The sequence below is a fragment of the Phalacrocorax aristotelis genome, chromosome 10 (genome assembly GCF_949628215.1).
Source record: "Phalacrocorax aristotelis chromosome 10, bGulAri2.1, whole genome shotgun sequence".
Lineage (NCBI taxonomy): Eukaryota > Metazoa > Chordata > Aves > Suliformes > Phalacrocoracidae > Phalacrocorax > Phalacrocorax aristotelis.
In genome coordinates this window covers 15,234,013-15,256,704 of record NC_134285.1, presented here as the reverse complement: position 1 = coordinate 15,256,704, position 22,692 = coordinate 15,234,013, and the positions used below count along the sequence as shown (strand labels likewise).

Here is a 22,692-nt window from a genome sequence, read left to right as displayed (position 1 = left end):
ATTCTATTGTTTACAGTATTGGAAGACACTGGGAAAGAATTCAAGTCACATTTCAGGCATTGACAAAATGAAGAAAATGCCATACCCTATAAATGGCAGTAGTTAGATATTATGCATTAACAGGGTCAAGAGACACCAGTGTATGAGGGCATTTCTGTGTCATACTAGCGATCAGTCAAATTAACTGTGGAGGAGAGGCAAATTTTCATTATGCTCCTTTACTACAACAGTTAGCTCGCGTAGGGGGGCAATCACAGCATGAACCTCTTCCCCCTCCTCCATCTAGGTACATTCAGTAATCCAAGACTGAGTTGTGTTCTTCAGTTTAGGCTTAATATCAGACACATATGTCTAATAGAAATACAGCATTACACAGTGGCCAATATCAGATATTGAAAACCTATGTTGTCTGGGACATGGAAGCTGATGCTATTTTTCATGCAGTGAGACACAGTAGCACACTTGAACACATCAAGCAGGCCTTCTTATCCATTAGAATCTGGGGGTGAAGGTCGGATGCCAGAGCTCAGTCAGACCCTGTGCCATCCTGTCCAATAAATAATTACAAGCAAATCGTGCCTTTCACTCTATGCTGATTGTTGCTGAAATTGCTTTTGAAAGTTCTCATAAGTTCCTGTTATAGATTAAGTGCTGGTGTAGGAAAAATAACTGCACCCAACTGAAATGGGTGAATGTAATCAGGTTTAATGGACTCGAGAGCTTGTTGGGAATTAAATAACTATTGATTTGTTGGAGAGTTGCTGTCATTACAAAATGCCACTCTGGACACATTATCCAAGCAGATAGATTAGAAGAAAGCGCCCTTTGAAATTTTGGGATGCCTTACTTCAAATCCTTTTCCTTTTCTTTCTTTCCTTAGAAAGATATATCCAGGCTTATGCTACTTCATTAGCATAGGTTTAAAATAGTCAAGCAATAAGAATTGTTCTACAAAAAGATAGGCGTGTTTACAGGTACAGTTGAAAATGTTCTTCATATGGATACTTCTCTAGTCTCTCCTCTTCTCTCCCTCTCCCTAATGTCATACCTGAAAATTGCATTTTTGGAAACAGAACAAATGTTTGACTTATTGTCTTAGTGGATGAACTAGAATATTACATGTTTTAACTGCTTTCTCACCCCACGTTTTTATCTGCATTAGCAGTACCTGCAGTCAGCTTGTGGTACCAGAAAGCTTATTGTTTGTCTCTTAGAGTAAACCTAAGTATCCAAAATTATGCAAAGGATGCTTGACAGGCATATTTATATAATCTCTTTCTAAGCGGTAATTACATAACATTCAGAACTTTCATGGAAATTTTCTTCAAAAATATGCCTTGATAAACTGATTATGCAAACATTTTTTACTGGGTTGCAGGTCGAGAGCCACAACCCTGACGTATTTTTAAATACAAAGCTGTTTTAGAGGCTTCTAAGATTTCAATTTATTTATTTGCATGGATTTCTACAGAAAGTAGATGTATTTCTGATTAGGGATTTTGCATGATTTCCAATTGGATTTACAAGAAGATTGCCTATGGAAACAGTGTAGAGTATTGCACAGAGATTTGGGGGACTATTTGGGGTTTTTTTATTGTTTGTTTGCTTGCACAGTTGAACAAGAGAGCTCAGAACTCTGTGGAGGACTGTTAGTCTTCAGGGGTTCTGCACCTTCAAGTGCTATATGTTGTTTTACTTTATGCTGTGTATGTGCAGGATTTTCCAGCATCTCCTCCTAAACTCATCAGTAAACTGTCCTACGTCCTCGGCTTCCTTTTGTCACACCCTCTTGTTACAGAGTACTGGAAGGTGTGAAACTTAAGACAAACAAAAAAATGGGCAAATACTGTGGATACATCTCTGGAAACACTTTAGAAAAAGAGGCATGGGTATTTTCCCAATTGTATATATTATTCTATTAAGAAGATTTGTATTCCTCTTACAAAGATCATACATTTGAGTAAGATGAAGAAAAACAGAATACATGTTCTTGAAGAGAGAGAGATGGCAGCTGCTCAGAGTTACAGACATGTCAAAATGTATCAAGTTGTTATATATTTGCAAACTTTATTTATTGGAAAATCAGACTAACTTAAAAAAACTTATTAGAATGATGATGGTATTATTGCCTATGATTTCTTAACACATTTTTTAAAAGAGAAAAGTAAAATATCTTTTCCTCTCCCTTTTTCCTTCTGGGTGAAATTGTAGGAGGAAAAAAATCACATGGAAGTACAAATGATGCATAAATAGCGTTATGCCTCATGTGGGTGGAGAGATGTTTTCTGACTTGGCACGAAAGATGTACTGGCAGCTTCACAGGCTGTCGCAATTACACTGCCATGAGAACCAAAGCAGGTACTGCAATCCAGCAACTGCACATGCTGTGGACAGCAAGGCCTACTTTGTGTCAAAACTATCATGCTGTTTCTCCTGGCAGGTGAGATTAAAAAAATGCCATAGAGGACCAAGTGGCACTCCATAAAAGACTACTTATGCTGCCCTTGGTTCATATCCCAGTTTCATCATTTAATTCCCAGGGGGGAACCCTTATGTCCAGATAAGCTGTGAAGTTAGTAGGGTGTCACATGAAAAAGATCTGCTTTGGTCAGGGTGTGGGACTGTTGCCCTTTTGTCAGGAAACATGGCTGTGTGCTACTGTACCGTCTTACATGTTCTCAGAATAAACATGTGAAACAAAGTTCTGTTTTTCATTAAAATTACAAAACATAGCATCAAAGAAGCCATTTTGCAATTCACAGAAGATTAGTATGTTTTGAGGAGTAATAAGTTAAATGTCTCCATATTAGCTTCATCTTTCATGGCTTTGAGCGTTTTAGGTGCATAAAATCTTTGCAATTGCTCTGGACACTCAGAATGTTGGGATTATGATAAAATATTTTAAAAACACAAGTGCAATATTGGACATTTCAATGATGAACGTTAAATTATTTATTACATGACTGATTTAGGTGGCTCAGTTTCCATTGAGCAGAGAATGAGGAGTTCATATTAATTATTATAAAAAATTACCAAAGTTGACATTACTTTGACTCTTCAGTAAAGTTCTGGAAAATTCTAAATAGAGAGACAGTTCTATTTTATGCAAAATGTGCTACTTGAAAAATTAAAAAGGTGTTTTTTTTCTCAGTATGGTCAGTATTTCTTAAGGTAGGCTTTTATTTTAGCACAGTGACCAGAAAAGCTGGTTATGATGGTTTAAGCTTAAATTCATTGTTAAAGACTTCACCCAGCTAAGCTGAAATGTTTTCTTCTGCTTTTATTTGCTTATTTATTTGTGTGGTGGTAAAGGAGGGGTAGAAGAAAAGTAAGGAATAGATGGCTGTTGATTAACTATTTTAACAAACTGGAATTACTGTACTTTTAAGTACATAATTCTTAAATTATTCTTAAGATATTCTGATTATATCTGTGCATCTCATTTTCCATAACTAGTTAACTAGTGTGTTTGCATGACAACTGGAAAAGTGGTAATCTGGAGACAGTTCCATTTTATTTTAGGGCTAAGTGAGAGAATTGCCTAGAATATGCTGTGAAAAGTAGTGGTGCAGGCTTCTTCACAGTTCCATCTTTTCCCGTCTGTAAAATCCTTATTTTAGTGCTGTATTGGGAAGTGCTAGCAGTGAATACATTCAGAATACTGGTAGATGCTAGCGTATTAGGCTACCTGCAGTATCACACACACTTTCTGGCAGTCCAGTTTTGAAAGATGTTGTGGATATGTTGTGTTACCTTACATTAAAAAGGTTTTTGTAATTTAGTAGTTTTTATTTGAATAATGCATTTGAAAAAGAAATTATAGGAGGTTTTAGTTCTTCCCGTGTTGCCTGAAGTGGTGTATAGTTCTTTCAGTTGTTTTTACATTACAGTCTAGTGGAATACAGTGCATAATATCTGTCATTGGCTGCATTGCCTATTTGAAGTGCAGTAAGTAGATGATTTACCTTAGATGCAGATTTATTCTGGCTTGATTGTGTTGTTCTGTCTTTGCAAGTGATAAGGGTCTCCTATTACTAGTACTGTACTCCCAGTGCTTTGTGAGTGGAGGACTAGTATGTTTTACTACTGAGTGCATAATTTGTTCTGGTTTTGAGAGAGTATATCTAACATTTCTTCTCGCAGTCTGAGTTGCAAAGTTTTTCTCACTTCTGTATCAAAAGTTCTTTTAGTAGAAGAGGTAAGGTGGCAGTGATAGTGTTGGATGTGGTCTGCATTATTTTGTTAACAAAAATTTTCAGTTATCAATATTTAAACCTCTAAAAAGAAAACTTCTTTTTTTTCTTCCTTTTGATACATGGATCAAGCAATGTAACCAACATGTATTCTCTGTGAAACCTGTAATTTGCTCAAGAGGCTATATACAGCTTGAAAGTATTTTGTTATTGCTATTGCAGGAGTTTATTTTCTTTTAACCTGCCTTTGTTTTTTCCTAGTAAGTACAGGTATCATAAAATACCTGGTGAGTGAATCTGCAGGGGGGAGATGGAGGGGCAATGACAAAGAATATCTTTCCCCTTGACCAAAAAGACTTCTTTTAAGGAGAAGGATAGTCTATCAAAACAGTTGTTCGACTAAGAAACAAGAGGTTATTTCCCCTCCCATCTGCATAATTTTGTCTCACTAGCCTTTATTTCAGAAATCAATGGATAACATAATTTGAGTCAGGCAATGCTACGTTACCTTTTACTCTGTCAGCTCAGTCAATGTTGCGTTATAGTCAGGGCTTCTTTCTGAGCTGAGCAAAAAAGCAAAAGATTTCATCTGACACCCAACAGACACAGACTTTTTCTCCTGTCCCACTTCTACATGTAATATCAGTATTAGTGAATTTTAGACATCGTGATATATAATTATGGTCACTAGTTTATATGTTGGATAATATGCTTCATCAGAGTGTTTTAATATAGCAAGAAACTGGGAAAATCTGGGCATTCATGACTGCAGCTTCTGCAGTGTTTTTTTAAGTGGAATAAATGCAAGGATATTTAAATTTGCATGAACAGGATAGTTTGTATAGACAGAATAACTTTCATTAGGACAGGTTCTATTTATTTATTTGTCCCCTAATTAAGACAAAACTTTTAAGACTTGGGTTGTCTGCAAAAGCAGGTTATTTAATTTGGCTTCCCTAACTAGAAGCCGGCAAGCTGATACAGCTATTTCCAAGGATCTGGAATTTCAGCTGATTTTTTTTTTCTGACTCATGCATAATCATCAGTAATAAAGATTTTGATGGCTAGATTATGCCAGGAGACACAACTTTGAAGTTCTATTGCTTTCAGTAGAATGATGCACAGCTAATATTAAAATATGCTTGTATATCTAAATATAGAACAATTATTTTTATGAAGTTGGCTTGAATATTTTACCTATTCATCCTCCGATAAGTTATCTTGTGTTACATGAGCTAAAGTCAGAAACAGTTAGAATACCTCTTTGGTTTTATTTGATCTGTTTGCTTGCTTTCTTTTAACTGAGGGTACACAGGTAACTTTTCTCAGACTTGGTTTCAAAGAGGGTGTTGTAAAACTATATGAAATGCCTATTTCAATAGACCAGATTGTGGAAAAAATGTATAGTAAGGACACAGTAATTTGAACTATAAATTCTTTCAGCTGAAGTAACGGGATTGATTTTGAACTGTTCTATTACTAGGTGAGAGTGATGGAATCACACCTGGCTAAATATTTGCCAGCTTGATATCACAACTGTCTTAAGTTTATGAGCATGAGAAAGGTTCATAGATAACTTGTAAAAAAAATTGTGGTGTTTTTAGTGTAATGACACATCATGAACACTGTAAATAGATAATAGGAATTTGATCTAGGTAAAATTTATGTGTCAGTTTCCACTTGTGTTTCATGAGATTCAGATTATTGTGGATTATGGTAAATATCCTGGTTCTTTTTCTTCCTCTAGTGGCCAGAGATACATGAGCTAGATGGCTTGGAGGGTGACTTAATCCTCTTTAATTCTGATGGGTTTGGTAAATCAGTAAAGGATGTCTTTATCTAGTATTGTTTTATTGCTGATCAAGCTGAGAAGAAAGTATAAGTCTCTTACCTGTATACTGAAGAGTCTGAATGGTTCATATTCTGCCTATTAAGATTTTGTTTGAAGCCTTTGAATTAAATAAAACAAATTGTGCGTTTCAAGGTAATGTTATTCAGACTTTATTAGAAAGTATCTTTACATAAAAGCAATTTATTTCTTATTAGGGTAAAGATAAAAATACTCATAAAGCAGTGAACTGATCTGAACTATGCTGACTGTTTTTAATTTTGTGTGTTTTTTAATTCTGTGATTTTTATTTTTTAATTCTGAGATGAAAAATCTTGTGAAATGATCATTACCCCAGTGCTTTTTCATCTTGTAGAGCTAGAAGTACACTTTTATTATGTCTCTGTCCTTATTTTGCCATACTATCTCAAAAGCATTACATGAATTAGTAAAATTTAAAAGTAATGGAGGAGAAAATGGTAGGTTGTTTATATATTGTTTTCCTGTGGTAAATGTCTATGACACCTTACTTTCTCTGTAACATTTAAGTATCCATCAAATACAGTAAAATGCATCTCCAGCTATCTTAGACATGTAAACTGCAAAACATCTAATCCAGGTAAGAGAGTGGCTGCCAAAATGCAAATAACATAGATTTCTCTGAAAGTTACAGCAACTATGCAGGTATGTATCAGCTGTCTCCATTTTTACTGACAGTGGTACTATATACAAGCATGTTTCAAACACTTCGAGAACAAATCATTTTGACACTTGAGAGCAGAGCAAGAAAGAGGAAAAAAAAGAATTTACAACATTTTACTTGTCTTCCATCCTAGAGAAAATCTTAGAATTGTATTAAATCAGAACCTGAACATAGGTGAGAATTCCAATGACTGGTAAGAACAGGTTGAAAAAAACCAAACCAACCCACTCTCAGGCTTTTTAAAAGATGTAACCACATGGTTGGTCAAAAGCAAGAAAGATGACATTTGGTTGAGAAATAAAAGTTGACTAGAGGTGAATGAAAGCAGGCCTTCCTGCATCTGTGAATGATCTTGTAGATGATCATACAAAGTGAATCATTATTCTTTTTGCCTAGTAGCCTCAGTGTGATGCTGACTCCCAGTGAATTAGTAAACCTGAGAAGTCCTTCCTTACTCCCTAGAGATAATTTTTCTCTGTAAGTGTGGCTCATGTGATTAGGCTCTGTTGGATGCGGAACAGAGTGCTGAAGATGGGACCTGCTTCAGTTACCTGAAAGACAGTTTGAAGGTGTGTTCACCCCTATGAAAAATGGTTCCTTATTCTCCAAGTGTTGGATATGTATTTTATGCATACAGGGTTTTGTTTTGTTTTATTTTTAGGAGAGTGGATTTAGTGCTTGACCAACTTATTAGTATATTTTCTCTTTTGTTTCTCTGATGTATTAGATCTTGTCTGTGCAAAAAGAAATATAGAGATAATTTTTTAATATTTTGAAAAATAAAAAAAAACGCCTATTTTAATAAGTTCACATTTGCTAGGTTCTTTTTCTCTTTGCCTTGGAATTGTTCTGAAAAATGTTATTCAAATAAATATTTTTTTAAAAGAAATTTGATCTTGCTAGCATTTGAGCTACAGAGACAAAGTAAACCTCTACAACTGTATTTCAATGCCCTGTTAGAATAAAAGTATGTTAACTTCAGTAATTTATTTAAAAACAAAAACAAAACCAACCCTGAACCATAAATACTATTTAAAGCCATCGAAAACCAGGATGGGAGAAGATGCTGACTGTCTGTATACAAAACAGACAATACAAATTCTTAAGAAAGCTGTGAGGGTAGTTTAACAGAATCTCAACAAAGTTTTGTTCTATAGAACCTGAACCATTCTTGAAAAGGTCTGCTCCTCAGTATCTTAAATATTTTATATTGTTATGCATTTGTAATAAATAATTAGTGTTAAGTAGTTCTTAAGTTTGTGGTACCTGGAAACTGTCCTATATTGGAAAGATGCCTATTCAGGTACAAGCTACAGGGCATTGCTTCACTATATGATCTCCATCTCAATGAATGTTGCTTTCAGAGGTGCAGCAATCTTTTATACCTTGTCCTGATATAGAGCAAGGAGAGAATGAGCAATATGACGTGCTCTGTTGTGACAAGTCATGCAAGAGTCTGTTCTGAGATGAATGTGGAAAAGACAGCACAAGCTTTCCTTTCACTAAGGGAAATTGTCATTGGAGCACCACCCCTTCTGGAACACAGGAATAAATTACGCTTTTGATTATTACTTTTTTATAAATCTTGTGTCTAGACATAAAGCTGTACCCATTTTTTTTGTCTTTTTGGCCTTATAATGTCTAAAATCAGAATAAAGCAAACTTGAAATCTCGAAAATATCTAAACCTGTCTGTGACCAACTCATAAAATTAAAAATCTGCCTTCCATGTTCTCTTTATCTTCTCTTTCCATTTAAGACATAAGCATCCATTTCACTTTTCACTACCTAGACACAGTGGGGAGGATCTAGCAGTTATAACTAGTTGTATCCTGTAACAGAAGAGGATTTAAGGCTGACTGGAACACAGTAGTTAGGGTTAGGCCCAGTTCTCCTTAAAATACCAGCCAGTCTTTGGCAAGTTGTTCTTCCTACTCAATTTTCCCCTATCTAATCAGTTCTTAAGTTTTCCATTCATTTTTTAAAACTCTGCAGTCGCAGAAATGGCTCTGCATAGTTCCATGTATGTTTATTCATTCAGAATCTTAAATATAAAGTGAAGGAAAGTACTGTGTATAAGGATTTACTTCTAAATACTTCTAAAGTTAGCTAAAATTGTTGATGATTCAAAGAAATTTTTCAAAACTAATCAGTCTGTAAGAAAAGTAAATGGATGGGTTTCATTATAGCATTGGTCAATGTGTAGAGGAAACCCTCTTCGCTGGCTCCTGTAGTGACTTATTTTGTAGACAGAAGTTGTTAAAACACTCAGGCCTTTTGAACGCTGCTGTTTTAGGAAATGAAATAAATCCATTGCAGGATTCTCAGAGTACCATTTTTAACTGACATACTGTGCTGGATTGACTGAAGTGAGTACATAGTCTTTTTACTGCAGAAATGAATGCTTTGATTTTTATGCCTTCCTCCATGAAGGAGCAGTTAAAATCAGGCATAGGGAAATGTAACAGATGTTCATACACATTTCCCATCTGAAAATGCCTTCCGCTGGCCAAGACAATTGTTAGGCACAATTAAGCCCAGTATATACATCCTGTACTGTAAGCCAAGTCTGCTGAATATGTTCCCAACAGGGAATCACAGATTTGGAAAGAAGGCAGTTCATATGAACTTTCACCTGCAGTAGATTTTTGAGAGTCACTGTGTGAAGAACATAGGAGATCTGACTGACAGCTCTGAGTCTGTGCCCCAATGCACTGTGCTGTAAACTATATCTTTAAGAGAAACTTTCAATCCATGAGAGAATTTTGTATGCATTTCAGGGATGGTAAGACTTGAAATCTGATTTCTGAGTGGCATTGGGTATTACATTGCCAACTGACTTACAAGTCATAATATCAGAAACGTTTTAATGTTCCATATTCCATCTAATTGCCACTGTAATCATCTTTATGATCGCAACTCTTTGTGATGACTACAGGGATATATTTTTCTCTTTTTTGCATATTATATCTGAAATGTGAGTTACTTTTTCATTTCAGAGGCATACTAGTAGTGAAGCGAGGAAGGCACTGTAGATCCGCAGACTTTTAAAATCATGTATGACATGTTTATCCAGAGAGTGGGATTTGTAATTTCCAATGATATGATAGCATCTACTGTTGAAAAAGATGCTGAGAACCAAATACTCTTATGCTTCATGATAGGTATTGTAACTAAACACATTATAGTTGGCCTTTCCGGAAAAGCATGCCTTCCTGGTATCTCAAAAAATTGCAATGATTGACTGTTTTCATTGTATCGGAATATCATACAGACGCTATGAAAGTGTTGACCTAAAAATGTCAGTAAGTATTTCATATCAGTCATTTTCTGTGTTTTTCTTTTTTTTTTTTTTTCTTTGAGGGACACACACACACAAAGATGCAAGACAGACATTGCTTTTCTGTTGTGTAATACCTGTCTTTTAATAATATAAAAAGCTCTGTGCCAGGTATGTAAAAAGAATCTGTGAATTGCTGGGCAGTAAGTCAGTCTTTTCACTGAAATATGCAAGAGTACCCTAAAACCTGTCTGCTGTTCTGGTCTTATTTTTCTGTAATAAGATATAAATCTGCAAATACCGATGCCTTATTTTTCTCTGGCCTTAGCTCTCCATATAATGTCTTCGTTAAATTCCTCTTTGGGTGGATATAAATAGGTTTTGGTAGCTCATGTTATCTTTACTCATGACAGAAATGGAGAGGAAGCTAGCCTGTAGTCTCATGTGCAAATGATGGTACACAGTTACCTGTATTTCTTAAAGACAAGAAAGTGAGACTCTTCTGGTTTTCTGAAAGATAGGCTTTGTTCCTATGAAAGAGAATGTCTTAAGTATCTCTTTGTTAGTCCTCTGGAACTGGTGGACTTCTGAGGAGTACTTAGAACATTGCTGGGCAGCATATGGCCTTTACATGTGCCTAAAAACGATTCTGTGCTTGTTAACTCATGTGGTGGCTATGTGGTTTTTTTTTTTCTGGTACTTGTCCACAAGAAGTGTCGTTTTGCTTAAGCGTCTGTGAAATGTACTTTTTATATGCTGTTCTGTGGTCATCCTGAAGTCAATATATTCCTGGGGGAAGATTTCTGGCTGCAGATTTATCTTTTTGCATTGTTATTGGTTGATTCTTACAGAACTGCACAAAATTTTTTAATAAAGCCTTCCTCTAGCAGAATAATAGCAAAATGCTGAGAAAGGTAGTATTTTTATTCTCTTGGTTCCAATAAGAAATGGGAGATCAAGAAGGGAAGAGGTAGTCTAGTGATTCTTCAGTGAAACTTATTTAGCATGGGAGAGGTTATTTCAAAATATTAATAAATGTGTAGTATTGTGCTTTTGGATAGATGGGATGACCTTTTCAGTTTTACATTTTCAGTTTGTTAGTTGAATTCATTGTAGAGGTTTTCTTCCCCTGAGTTCTAGAAGTTAACATCAACTACCTGAAATGCTTAAAAGTAGTTCTGGGTCAGAGCCAAGCTACATAATTATTTAAGCCCATAGAATCATAGTTTTATTCTTTTGTTGTTGTTTCTCAGCACTAATTCTTTTCTGACACAGCAAATAATCTGCCCAGTGCTTCATTTTCTTGATACCATTCTATATGACCGTTGTCGTAATATTACCATTTTTACCCCATGCTTCTCACTTTCTGTATTCTGTATGCCTCTGTTATTTCTCTCACTTGCTTCAGTAATGTTTTCTTTTTTATGTGTCTTGGAACACTTGTTACTAGAATGGCATAACTTTTTTCATAAATTAAAATTATCTTCTGAGCACTGTTCTTGAGTTCTATTAAAAAAAAGAAAAAAGGATACAGTATCCACAGCATAAAAATAGATTGTGAGTTGGGAATTCAACACCTTCAGAAACAGATCCAAGAGACATTTTTAGGGAACACTGTATACTGGCAAGCATTTAGAGTATTTGTGCAAGTATTTCTTGAGAATGATGACTTATCTCAGATTGTCAAATGTACCATCTAAAATGCCACCCATTTTACTACTAGCTTCCCAACAAATGATTAAAACTAAAGAATTAATTTGTCTGTGGATATGCTGTATACTGATACTATTGCATTGTTAATATTTGTTATATTTACTACTTTGTTCTTCTGTATGTATGCATAATTCTGCTTAGGCAGTATGTTTCCTTGAAGAGAAGGATATAAAAGCTATAAACTTAGCTAAAATTTATTGGGGTGGGGGATGGTGTGGTGGTGTTTGTTAAATAGCAGTTGTGGCTCATGAATAAGATGAAGTAATTAGTATTAAATTAGTATTAATTACCCTTTATGCCTTTTTTTGGGAAAAAAACCAAACAGTGTACATACCTTGTGACTTTGTTTAATAGTTAGCTTTTCTTCCCTAACAGGGCAAGAGAATTTGAATATACATTACCTACTGCAGAAACAGAAAAATCAAACTGAACCTGTAATGATTCTTTTTCTCTCTCTGTCTCAGGACAGAAAATTTTTGTTAAAAATTTATTCCATGGTCTTTGACGAAAGCCATCTCTCTAATGTAACAAAACTTCCTACGGTAACAAAACCTATTTTTTCTTTTTTGTTGTGGTTGTTGAACATCCCTCCCCCCTTCCCAAAATCAGTAAGTGAATGTATACATTTATATAAGAAGGGTTTCTTGCTGTGAAAAGGGGTTTCCAATTCACAGATTCAGAGATGTTCAAGCCAGGAAAGGATCATTATGTTAATTCAGCCTGTCCTCCTGAATATACATGCTACAGAATTTCTCTCAGACACTGGCTTAAAGCAGACCTTTTGGTAAATGTTTAATCTTTTTTTAAACATCCAAGTAATTTTGATTCCATCAGTTTCACTGATACCCTACTGAACTGTTTGAATGTTTAATTACCCTTGCAGTTAGGATATTGTGAGGCTCTATTTCTTTTTATTTCCCCTTCTAGCCACTCGTTCCTGCTGAGTTTGTCTTCAAGATTGGAAATGCAAAATACTCACAAACAAATGAGGAATCTCTTGAAGTGTACAAGCTCCTAGCAGAGGAGTATGTCACAGACATGAAGAAAAATAGGGAAGGAAGGCACCTTGTGGGATCATGTAATCTACTTCTCTGCCTGAAGGCAAGATCAACTTTGCCTATGTCATTCCTGACAGATGTTTGTCAAGCCTGTTCTTAAGATCTTGAACAACAGGGACTCTCTAACATCTCCAGGCATTTTACACTTGTACTAGAGGTGTTATTTTCCCCAATGTCTGAGTTAAAATCTTTCATTTTGTAATTTAACCTCCCACTGTTGTTTTATGCAGAGTGGGCATAGAAAATGCATTGTTTCCATCCTTTTCACAGTGGACCATTATCTACTTAAAGACAGTTATGTCAATCTCAGGCGTGTCGTCTTGTGCTAGTGCAATCGTCATTCCTTCAGTCTTTCCTTCTAGAGTTTTCCTTAGCCTACTACAGTTGTGAGACATTATAGATAAGATTTTTAGAGCCACGTAATTATTTAGGTATCTAATTTATCTTTTTGAGTAGAACATAGTATAATATATGAAGCATAACTTTCCTTCAGATACCTGAAATCAAAGTAGGAGATAATAAAATTTTGCTAGTAGATACAGATGTACAACAAGGAGGAGAGGTGAGAGTTAACACTGTCGTGCGACACAGAGCACTATGAAGGATGAGTTTATTTTGCTGTTATTAAAAATTTCATTTCAGGATAATCCCTCTGAGATTTAACACGTTATTTTAAAAAAAGTTTCCTAGAGCAGCAGTAAACAAGACACAGTACAGTAGGTTCAAACGATTCATAAATGTTTGGATTTTTTAAAACATCCCATTTATTGAGTCTATTTCTGATACAGCACTGAAAGAAACAGCAATTATGTTGCCTATGTGTTTGCAAAGAGTGACATTTGTAAAGTAATCTATTTAAATAATCAGCACTCTGAAGCCTTGTCTGCAGTTTTTGGCTGTCAAATTTTGTGACGGAGGAGGAGAAACTTTTAAAGCACAGGCTAGATCTTTACTGATTTCTTGCATATCCCTTCTTCATCAGCAACTCAACTGAGGCTGAATTTTGAGGTGCTGCTGTATGCGTGGCAGTATCAGTTTCTGTGCATGGCTTTGTCAAAGCACATAGCCTGTGCCTCTGAGTGTCCAAAGAACAGGAACACCGCATCCTTCCATCTGGATACTTTTGTTTACATTAGTGTCACAATGCCCCAATTCCCGTTACTACAGAAATGTGTGAAGAAACCTCATTTTACTGTGACATTTACATTAACATAGGACATGTTTAACTACTGCAGTGCACAGGGGTGGCTGTTTGTACCAGTACAACATAAAATCACTTTCTATTACACCCACTGTTTGAGTGGACATCATTATGGAAATCACAGAAGAAAAGTCACACAATATTTAGAGACAAGAAAAGCATGGTTTTCTCTTAAGCAAAAGTGAAACCTCAACACTGTGGGTAATGGTAATGATATGTGTTATTGGTAGGGATCACTGATTATATTAATGGCAAAACAGTAAACAAAATGCACATATGCTACCTGCACTTAATTTTTCCCTTGACAATCATCACTGTATTTTAGGGAATTATTATCTCAAATGTATGATTTCTCCTTTTTTTTTAAAGTTTGTAAAGTTGGGTGACAAAATATGGTGCTTGAATACATACACTCATCGTGTCTCTTAAAGCCACAGTGCTGTAAAGTCACATGTTACAAATTGTAATTAATCCATATTTCATTTGACAGCCTCCAGTAAAAGAAGGCATTTTGGCATGTGTTCAGGAACATTGCTGTTCAAGAAGGCACTGAAATTACAGTAAAGCACATGTTGAAGTGCTTTCCTGAATTAGGATCCTAGTACTCACTAAATATAATCATATTTTCTCAAGTTTTCCCCTAGTGGTAGCATTGACGGTAGGATCTGAAACTCTGAGGCACGGATCAAGAATAGCCTGTGATCATGAAGAAGCACCTAAATGGTCATGGAAAAGCAGAGAGATGAAGAAACGCAAAGAAGTAAACTGAAATAAATGAGACTTAGCAAAGTGGGATTTGTTTGCCAGTTTTTATTTGTATCATGTTATATAGTGACTCAAAACCCCCATACATACCAAATTTCTGCTTTAAGGAATCTTCTTGCCCTGACTTGCTTATTTAACTTATTCACAAGAGTGCTAATGTGTTGAGGTGTACAGAGCAGAAATAAACCGAGTTAGAAAACAAGGGCTTAGTGAGCAAGGGAAGTGTGGTGGAACCTCACAGCCCTCTTGAAGGCCTCCAGGCAACCGTTGCCAAATGTCTATTTCTTATAGAATTTGCTATGTAACCTCAGAGAAGGATGAGAGCTTTCTCCCCTCTTACTGACCAGCACTGGGGAGAGCTTGATATGGGTCAAAATGTGATAATAAATGTATAAAGATGAAAGAGTGCCTTTATGACTCACTCCCAGACACAAAATACAGATAACTGAGTGTCTTTTAAAGGCATATTTATAGAGGGGTTTTTATGGTTTTCCGTTTATGTAATGGAAGAACAGAGGGAATACAATAAGGTTATGTTTTCTTCTGCTTAAGTTTCATAATAATAAACAAGATGTTAGTAAGTTAAAGCTATCATATTATCAGTATAATTTTTCTTCAATATCTTTTTTCACTGTGATTTACCATTTTCCCCTCTTCTCTGGTTTATGCATCAATGCCTGCATAAATAGGAAGTGATCCTTGTAATATGGACAAAATCATGAGCGTAAGGCTGGAAACTCCTTTCAGTTTGCTTAATAATATGTTTTATACTTTGTCTCATGTATTTATCTAAGGATGCATGCCTATTTAATTACGTGAGAAAGATTTCCATCTGGGGCATGTGAGGAAAGATCTGTTTCTCCTGTAGCCTAACTTGGATCACGTATTTTCATTGCATGAAACTTGTCGCAGCTGATTTCATCCTTTCAGGGACAGATTTTTAGGTAGTTACATACATGATAAAATTAAAATACCTCAACAGTGGTGTTTTTTGGGAAACTATTACAAAGGACTTGTGTATAGTTTTAAAATCTGTGGACTTGTTGGAATGCAGCACTGTCTTTTAATGTTGTGTATACATTATGAGTTATCTTGCAGGAACATTCCTGTGAAATTTAAGTATCACCAGGAACGAGAAAACCAGATGCAATGCTTGTAAAGATAATAAAAACTTGATATTTGAAGATTGTACTGAAATTTCTTGAAGTGGGGTTTACAATGTTTTTAAAACTAGCAAAGATTTGCTACATGTTTAAAAATTACCGGTTCTCTATTTCAGTGTATGTAGTCGTATTCTTTTTTTTTTCTTGCTGTTTGTTATTGCTAGGATGTGCTTAAATCATGCTCTGTGCTCAGTGAAGCTTTGCTGAAGAATGTTGGTCAATAGTTGCAAAGCTGTCAAACACTTTTCCCTAAGTTGAATTTACACAGACACCTCAAGAAGAAATTAATGAAATCTTGTTTTACTCCACACATGTAGCTATTTTTAATAAACTTTTAGTGATCTAGAGTCCTTTCTGTGCAATTGCATTTTTCTTCTGGATAACAAAATACACAAAATCTTCACTAACCTTTGCAGAATGAGGGGGATGGAAGTTTAAAATTTTTGTGGCAAATGTTCACTTTAGGTTGGTGATATGTGAATTTACGCGCTTATTTATTATACCAGTGATAGATTATTCTTACTTCTACTTAAATTTGACAAGCTGTGCAGTGCTAAACCCTGCTAAAATGGTGCAAAGACCCAATTACAGAAGCTACAAAGGCGTGCAAGAGTGAGCAAAGAAAGAAACATATAAAAGGATTAACGATCAAAAATAGAATGATTCCAGTGAAACTGCATTAGGAGACATCAGGTAGGAAAACATGAAAGAATTAGAGCATGAAGAACAAAGCTTTATAAAGCTTCTGAAAACTGACAAACATATTTTTAAAATTATTTCTGTTAACTCTCTTTATTAGAATGAAAATAATTTATTGGAAAAGGACATGTTTTTCAATGTTGTGTTGCATTAAACACTTGAATTGTATTCTTTGTAAATGTGGTTTACAGGGCTTGAGTTCCGTCTGCAGAGTAGTTGTAGGTGGCTTTAACCAAAGATTTAAAAAATAAATTGTATCTTTAATTTTATGTAAAATGTTATCTAAGATTTATGAAGAGTTGCAGAGTGGTTTTGTTCTAATGCACATTACCTCTGTTAAACATGCCAACCCTCTTATTCCTTCTGTGTCTTTAAACACTGCTTTTCCACTAATCCTTATTTCCATATACAGAAAACATGGTGTTGCTCTGTAACTAGAACACTGACAAAATTGTGATGCAATTGGGAATGAAAATGGCATTTGACCCTCACTTTTCTTCGTACAAATTACTATTGCATAGAATTCATTTTCTTTGCACAGGGAGAAGGGGATAAATGAAAAATAACCCTTCCAGGAGTAAGACTTAATTGCTATTTCTCCCTTCTGCTTGGAAGAACTAGACAAAGTACAAACTTGTACAGTATTGCTAAAAGGATTTATCTATTTCCTACCTATGGGATTTCTGCTGAAGTTGAGAGAACCAGTTTAGATACTAATAACAGGTCCCAATCACAGTAGCTCCTGAATATCTTTTAACATCTAATTGCCAGTTATAAGCGAGCTTTCTCCACATAAAAGTCTTTAAAATAGTCCAAAACCTTTGCGTAAAGCATCATGTGCTGTGTATTTTTGCTCAGCATGGAACCATATTCCTGTAGCAGTTCATCTGAACTTAGTATTCAGGTTTCGCTTTCCATCTCCTAGACCTATTGAGGGTTTCAGTTTGGGAAAGGATGAGAAGTGTTGTGATTTTTTTTTTCCCCGCCTAAATATTTTTGTAGAAGCATTGACTACTGGTTGAGGTGTTTTGTAGACATTCACTGGCTCTTCTCTGGGGTGGTTCTCCATGTAGCTATTGCAGTATGGTTGAAGCCTGGGAGGGATACAAAGCAAGACAGATGGTTTCCCACAGATTTCCCCTCTAGCTCTTTCATCTTTCATCTAACTATTAATTCATCTGTTTGGATGGATACATTCACGCATGGAACCAAGATGAATAATAATGAGATTTTTAATAACTCCCTACATTTGCATTCCTTGTAACTCTTTACATGGTTCTAGCTGATTAAAATGAATCATTTACATAATTAACATATGGTTATAGTGTTGGCTTTAATATGCTGATTATCTCAGTACTTTTGTCTAGAGTCAATTGGATTCAAACTGTAGCAATTGTTTGAAGTGAGAATAGTTTATTCCTGTGAGGGTTGGTGGATATTTGCCATGGGGCCTGATTAGAAATAGCACAACTGTCCAAGAAATTCTTTAATGTAAAGCATGTATTTTAAAAAAAAAAAAGCAAAACAAAAACAAGAACCAAACACAAGCATCTATTACATCTGCTGTGTTTAGGTCAGGTTTTATGAATAGCTTTCTATGGTTAGGGAGACTTCTGCCATTAGTTCCTTAGTGAGATACAAATAAAGTACCAGGCATAGTATTAAGAGTGAATCAAGACAACCAATGCAGGTCTGATTTTTATTTAATCTGTAAAGATTTGTTTGTTTCTTTTCTTTAAATCAGGTTTAGAAATAATATGTAATTTTTAAAAATTAAGGTAGAATCATGAAAATTTTTTTACTACACAAAATGTATTTCAGTATTTTTATATTCACTGGATTACTCTACTATTAAAACTAAAAGAGGAATAGTTTTCATATTTGTTATTTTGCTTGTTTCCTCTTAGCATGTGTGTGTAGCAAGTAACACTGAAGCTATTGTATTTTAAGAATTGATAAAATATTTTCCAATCTTGCTATCACCCTTGATGGTGTGCTTAGCTTCCTAATGCAGAAACTGCTTGAAAAGAGAAAAGAATTGTCAAGTTTTGTGGTTAGGTAACTAACACTTGTGTCAATGAATGCTTTTGAATGTTCATTAATATTTGAAGCAAATTTGTGTTAATTGCACTACTGTTGTCCACAATTAGTCTGTGGTAGACATGATTAATTGTAAAGAGCCCTGACATTTATGCATAAAAGGCTTGAGGTCAAACAGAAATGGAGAAAAATGGTTGCTGCAGCATTGGCAGATGGAATGCTAATGCATTTCGACTCATACTGAGAATAATGATATTTCTACATCAATAGCAAATAATTGTTTTAGAACTGTGGAATATTCTTCTTTTCTCCTTTGCTTTTCTTTCTCTGTTTAACTTTCTTCCCTCCCACCCCAGGATGCTACAGTCACTAGTTATTTCTACAGCATAGCCTTTAATTGGCTTGAATACTTCTTTGTCAAACGTTTTACTGGAAACCTACACCAAATTGCTAGCTGGGAAATGCCTATATTGATTTGTTTCTCTGAGGAAATGTATAATGGAAAATGTTATGATGGTAATTATACATGCATTTTGAAGGAAGTCTCTTGAATCTGTTTTGGTATATATCCTTTCAATAAACAAACTTCCCGTGTGCCTAGGATACAGGCCTTAATAACATTTTAGCATGCTTATCATGTTGAGGAGTAAATAATTCAGCAGATAGAATATCAGTATTTTAATTTCTGTCTTAATAATGGACTGACCGTGTTCATAGTGTGATTTCTAGCTTATGAGTGTGATCCATAACTATTTGGGTCCTTTTCCACCACAAGAAACACCATGTGATGCTTAGACCAGTACACTGTAGTGCTCCCAATGGGTGGAACTGTAGGGCTACAGCATTCTTCATGGGTTGCTGGTCCTAAGCCCTAGAACTTTAAAAATCAAGAGACCCTGGTGGATCTTCCTTTTTAGAAAGCTAGCAGTATGGGGGATTCAGTGAATATAGCATTACATAAACCTAAGGCTGGTTGTGTATACATGGTGTACAATAGTCAAATGTGTGTGTACCTGGAGCAGAGGAAGTCGTCTTCCACCTGTTCAGTGTTGGGGAGTTGACTGATAAGTTTCCTTTGTTAAAATTGACACTATTGTCTCTAATTCTTTATAAGCTATTGATGGACTCCTTAGTCCAGAGAAATTCAGCTGGTTTAGATCCTGAGTAAATGTAGTCCTTCCCATAAAGGCTGAACAGATAAGACTTTCCCATAAATTATCAATATTAGCAGGGGGCGGAAAAAAAAGGCATTACTCTCTTAAGCAGAATTCCCCGCTTCATTTTTTGCGTTTTAATAACTTCCAGGTTGTCATGCTTTTACTGATATAGCATCCATGGAAGATAGACTAAACCTTTCCAATACCCTCTGTTAGGTTTTATTTGTCTATGTAAAAGTTTTCTGCAAGATAAAGAACTTTATACCACCTAATAGTTACCATTTGAAGTAGAAGGAAATTACTTTTTCTATTTGTTCTCAAACAAAATGTGTTTTAAGTGAAACCACCATAACCCATTTTAGAAGTTTATTTTTCTATCTTTAGCTTTCTGCAGTGGAAAGAGTTTTTATTTTATTTACAATTTTTGCTACTTGGCCATTTGCAATTGCTTTTCAGCATGCCTTTAAAAGTTATAGCATTTAAAGTTGTAGCCTGGAAATGTATGATAATATTCAATGAATATATTTAGGATGTCAGTTTAGAATTAACCAGCAGTGCTCCTAAAAATGCTAATTTTACAAAACAGTTTTTTGAACTGTGGTCCAGACAAGTGTTAAGGTGTTACATGGAATCATGTAGACTTTCTAATGCTTTTGGTTAAAAACTGTGGTGATTGTTCATAGTAGTCTCTAAGAAATGTTGAGGGTTGACAATGGTCTTCGCTAAATAGTCTGGGGGACAGTGTTCTGTGGAAATCCCACAACAGGTACTATTTCTTAGGTGGTAGCTCAGCCTGCTGAATTTTTGCTATAACATACTTGCATCAGGCCAAAATCAGGTAGCAAATATTTACACCTGATAGGGCTTTATGTAATTATTGCGCAATTGTGTTCATAATCTTTTTAACAAACCAGAAATCTATTTTCCATCACAAAAAGGCAACCTGTTACCAGTTTTACTCTGTTTTAGAATCTACAAAACATAGCCTAAATGAGAAAAATCAATTATGTTTGTAACCCAAAGGATATGGTTATCTTAGAAAGACTACGTTACGGGAAATATTGTGTTCTTTCATTCAGTACTTTTTGAATTGCTCAGTGGCATTTGGTTACATGGCCTCATTTTCAGGTATGGTGTTCTTTCAAAGTAGAATCTATGGTACTAATCTCCAGCTCTCGTGTAATAAATGCTGGACTGTGGACAGGAGATGGCCAAAAGAGAGTGCCTGGGCAAACCTTAATCTTTAATAAGGTGCAGAACTAGTCTATAACTGTCAAGGAATGACAGAAGAGCAGTGCTTTCAGCTTGCCTGCTCAGAATAGAAAATTGGGTCCTCTGACAGGCAAGAAAGGCTACTTTATTCTTTATTGGGTTTGGGTCTATTATTGTGCCTGTGTTAGTTATTCAACATTTGTGAGTTGTTGGGGCAAAAGGAAGTCCAGTTATTAATGTGAAAACAAAATTTAAAATGGATTTTTATGCTGAACTTGTATTGAAACCTCTTAAACTTGGAAACAAAGCCATACCTGATGCTAAATGGATACTGTTTGTAATTTAGAAGTATAAAGCATTTTTATATTAAAAAGCAACTATTGGAGGTAAAAAGAAAACCAAGCAGACATTGAGTATTTTCCAGCTTCAACTGGATGAAAAAACAATGCAAAAATTGGGGGTTTTAATTCTACTACTTGCCTTCTAGAATTTTTGATAATAGCTTTTCCTGTGCAGTCTGAAGTGCTTTCCCAAGCTTCGGCTAGAAATGAGATGCTTTTCTGTAACTGTATTGGCAGCTGTGGTTGTGTGCCACCAGTCATAGGTCTGGGAGTATGCAAAGGGCTGGTGAGTAATGCTTTTATCAGACTTGTGACAGATTCAGCTTCTGCTGCCTAAGTTATGTGATTTGGATGCATTCCATGGTTCAGAGCTTCTTGGTCCATGAAGCAATGCATGCTGCCATCTTTTTGCAACAAATTTTTAATAAACTAGACATTCTTGAAACTTGAGTCTTAGGAAAATATTTTTTTTTCACTGTTTGATAATGCAGTCGTCAAGGTGCTTATATAAGAACACATGACGTTTTATTTGCAGGAACATCGGAGGCTTCATGAGATATGTACTTTTTGGAAGATTTAGGTTTGTGTTTAGCTAGAGTAGTGAAATTGGGATTATTGAGAGTTTTTGTCTGAAGATTGAGAAATTTTGAATTTATGAAGATCAGTATGGACTTGCATGTTAGTAAGTGTAGACAAAATATTTGTCTAGAGACATGAGAATATACATTCTTCAAATATATAGCAAATGGTGGACAGGTATGTTAGCAGATAATATACTGCCCACTTAGAGTTTCATGCTCTTCCAAAATCTTACAAAACACCCACATTTCCTTATTTTTTCATTTGTTTTGAGTTCTTAGGTATGTATGCAAGAAAATTGTGTAGGACTTAAAAGCTGATTAACTTTAAAATAGTGTTGTCTATTTAGTGTTAAATAGTGTTAAATGTTGTCAATTTGTCTTTCTAAAGATATACTTTAGAGAAAATCATGACTGCCAGTGGGGATGATTTGTGGTGTTGGGGTCGTGTGATCTTTTATTCCAGGTTTGAACAGCATTTTTAAACCTCTGAAAAGACCTGCTAAAATGTGAAGTTTACCCATTGCAGGGGTGAACCAATGGAAAATCCGTGGTTTCTTCTAGTCTGATTATTTGTATGTTGATTTTTTTCAGCCAAATATATGTATATATATTATTTTTCTTGAATTCTCTCTTTATATAGTCTCAGATATGTATATGCATAGTCATAAGCATGCTGAGGAAAATACTGACCAAAATAAAGCTTGCCCAAAACTGCAAACAGTTTTACTTCTGCAGAACACCCTAATGCTTTAAAATATT

General features: G+C 35.2%; 1 protein-coding gene across 13 annotated transcripts in view; it reads left to right on the top strand.

The window, feature by feature from the left end:
* Positions 1-22,692, top strand: part of RBFOX1 (RNA binding fox-1 homolog 1) — a 1,436,581-nt gene that overhangs the window by 1,171,933 nt on the left and 241,956 nt on the right. The gene's annotated exons all lie outside the window — the stretch shown is intronic.